Source organism: Rhagoletis pomonella, unplaced genomic scaffold, assembly GCF_013731165.1.
Source record: "Rhagoletis pomonella isolate Grant_MI unplaced genomic scaffold, Rhpom_1.0 Rhpom_scaffold_00005, whole genome shotgun sequence".
NCBI lineage: Eukaryota > Metazoa > Arthropoda > Insecta > Diptera > Tephritidae > Rhagoletis > Rhagoletis pomonella.
In genome coordinates this window covers 19,639,857-19,643,164 of record NW_023458559.1, presented here as the reverse complement: position 1 = coordinate 19,643,164, position 3,308 = coordinate 19,639,857, and the positions used below count along the sequence as shown (strand labels likewise).

Here is a 3,308-nt window from a genome sequence, read left to right as displayed (position 1 = left end):
TTAAGTTTTTATATAAAACGATAGTTTACTATACAGCTAATGAAAATTTGGAATAAAACATCGCGGAATTTTTTATTCCGAATTGTTGCCTGCGCCGCTTTTTCTTTTTCATATAAAACGATATTTTAATATATATTTAAACAAATATAATGTGCAGAAGAATTTTTTGTTACAAGTCATACATCCAATTAAAGATATTTTTATGCTCCTTCTGATAATCATATATGTTAACATAGTTAATAACGTATTTTTTTACGAAAAACATACATTTTTATAAAAAAAATTTCCATAATTAGGTTTTTGTACTTTTTCTCAAAATATGTATACATTATATACATTAAAATATATCGAATGAAAGGTCCTTCAATCACTTTTCCAACTGTGTCCATAGTTTAAAATCAGTTCAATAGTCCACGCCTACTTCTTTTTTTTAGCTCATCGGCTCTGATTCCAATTATTGTTTAAACGTTTACGTAATGTTTAACGTAAAGTAAAAATGATGAATTTATTAACGGCTTTTGCTCGATTTTAGAGATGAGAAAACGACGAACAAACGATTTATCACAGTTAAGAAATGAAAATAATGAAATTCTTACATTTGGGGTGTTAAAGGCAGGAACTGTAAAATGTAAAAAATTAATTATAAATGTTTGGCTTAGGAACAAACCTTAAAAATTGACGAACAATGAAGAACAAACGACGAACTATCGATTGCAATAATAACTAACCCAAAATAATCTGTTGCGGGTGCTAACTTCAGGAATTGCGTAAAGTGAAAATTGAAAAAATTAATTATAAATTTTTGGCTAACGAACAAACGTTAAAAATAGACGAACATTAAAGAACAATCGACGAACTATAGATTGCAATACAAAAATCTTAATATTTTCACAAATGGGGTGCTAACGTCGGTTGGGTGACAAACCCTAAAAGTATGTTCACATATAAATATTACCTTAATCACCCCGTTTACACAGGCAAAAGTCAGATTATTAGCCGTCAAATTTGTTGTGCTTGTTATTCTCACATCTCAAGGAAAATTTATGTTACTTCTCTGTGCCACCGTGGTCACGTTTTTCTGCTATATAAAGCAATATAAATATATTTTAACTTAACATTTTATTTACAAACCTCTTTTCCTTTTTTGTTTACTTTTACATTTAGCATTTCTCTTCTTCGCAAAAACAATCGATAAAACTAGAATGGACACCGAAAAGTTATCGGTTAAATCTGAGATTATTTTATAATTACAGATTAACAAGGGACGCATTTTATCTCTTGTTCTAATTACAGATTAGGGTGTTAAGCTGGAAAATGAGGATAATCTACTTATATTATAATTTTTCTCAAAATTTATCCACATAAAATATAATATGTGAATTAAAAAAAGGTATTTTATTTACGTTTCCAACGATACCAATTTTTCTAAATTCGGTTAGGAATTTTTTGAAATATAGCCATTTTAAATTTTCGAAAATTCCCCCTTCACCCCTCCATATCACTGAAAATATAAGTTTGCACCAACAAATTTTTATACCAGTAAAATCAGGAAAAAAGGGCGGACCACGCCCACTTTTTCGATTTGTTCTACCTTAACGGGCCGTATTCTGCACTTGTTCCTCCCGATTGTTGCCCACGGAAACACAGCAATTGAATCATGATTAGTGGCAGCATCGACTTTGCGACTATTTTGCCCCATATCTACTTTACTTCTTCATTTAAAAAGTGATTCCAGAGTTTTGTTTCTTTGACTTCTCTTATAGTGTGATGTGCATTGCCAATAAATTTCAAATAATTGCATGAAAACTGCATCAATTAAACGCGTGCGTCTAGGAATCATCAAAATATTGTCAATAATAAATCTATTAAGTCTAAAATAAAAAAGTGAAGTTAAGTGACAAACTAAGGTCAAAATCTTTCGACGCTTCTTGCGTTGTCAATGCAAAGTCGACAGCTGCATAAATACTGCGGCCCCGAAATGGCCGAAGGTGCATAAAAATAAAATAAAATACTAATAATTACTTTTTTACTGCTAATATAACTTAATTTGCTCTATGAGAACTTTTCAATTTCATTTACAGATTTGCAATGATGTCAGACTGCTTATGTGAATTTGCTTGCCCTTGTTAGTTTTGTTTGTTGTGGCCGAAATACTTTTGTGTTAAGTTTGCTTTACTTGGGTTCTTCTTTAGTTTATGGAAACATTCATATATTAAAAAAAGTCTATCTCAAGGAAAGACGTTTCATTCCCTAAAAGGTAAGCTTAATTAAAATACTACAATTTAAAATATGTATTTTATGTAATCCTCAATATATACAAAATACCTGTGCTGATTAATAATAATAATAATAATCCCCACGGTTTAATCCTCCTTTCCCTCCCATCCGAACGAAGGCGGACTGCGCATGACGTGCGGAGTTTGATAACTGTCCGGTTTACAGGATTTAGTCAGAAGTCGTTCCCGTACACACATTTACAATAGGTGCGTTCGACAAGTCAAAAATTTGTAATAGTTTTGCCAAATTTTTACTCGATGGCGTTCGATAACGACAAAAAATTATCCAACACACAAAACTGAGAGAGCAAGCGTTCATTTTGATGCAAGAGAAGCGTTCATTTTGTACTGGCAAAATTTTAGTCAGCAAAAATTATCCAACACGAAAACATATGATCACAAAACATATGGTTGTAATTTTTGTAAACAAACAAAATTGCATTTTCCGAGTTTTGGTATTTATATGCTTTTTGGCTGCCTGCTATGTGACTATGATAGCGCCAACTACTTTTTACTTCTAGAAATGTTCCTGGCGAACATTGAACGTCCACTTTCCTTTTTTCTACTATGGAGGCAACATGAATTTCAGTTTGTTTACAAATAAAACATAAACAAAGTCAGCTGGTGTCTTCTTCTTCCGGTTTTTGCAAGTGATGGCTAATTTGCTGTTCGTTTACTTTTTTGCTTTTTCATCTCTTTGGGAGAGAATTTTCGCTTACTCTCCTGATTTTGATTGTTGGCTGGTGTTGGCTAATTTTGTTATCGAACGCAACTAATATCTTCAGTAACATATTGCGGACTAAATCGAATACTTTCTGGCAAAATTCTACAAAGAAATGCTTTGGTTAGATTTGACTTAAACTTAACATAGAAGTTCATTACTAACTTCCAGCCAAGTCAATAAAGTAGGATGTGTACGCTGTTAATTTGGCCTAGAAATAATCTGTACCGACAGTTAACCGCTTTTGGTGAGTGTATGAATAACACGGTCTTACGAGATATAGTTTTTAAGACGGGTAGGGATGCTTCGCA

The 3,308-nt window shown here is 32.1% G+C and overlaps 1 protein-coding gene across 1 annotated transcript in view; it reads left to right on the top strand.

The window, feature by feature from the left end:
- The first annotated feature begins 1,710 nt into the window (after positions 1-1,710).
- Positions 1,711-3,308, top strand: part of LOC118738754 (transcription factor mef2A) — a 54,207-nt gene continuing 52,609 nt past the window's right edge. Inside the window, 2 exon segments of the mRNA XM_036469708.1 lie at positions 1,711-1,988; positions 2,082-2,257. The gene's annotated coding sequence lies outside the window, so the exon portion shown is untranslated.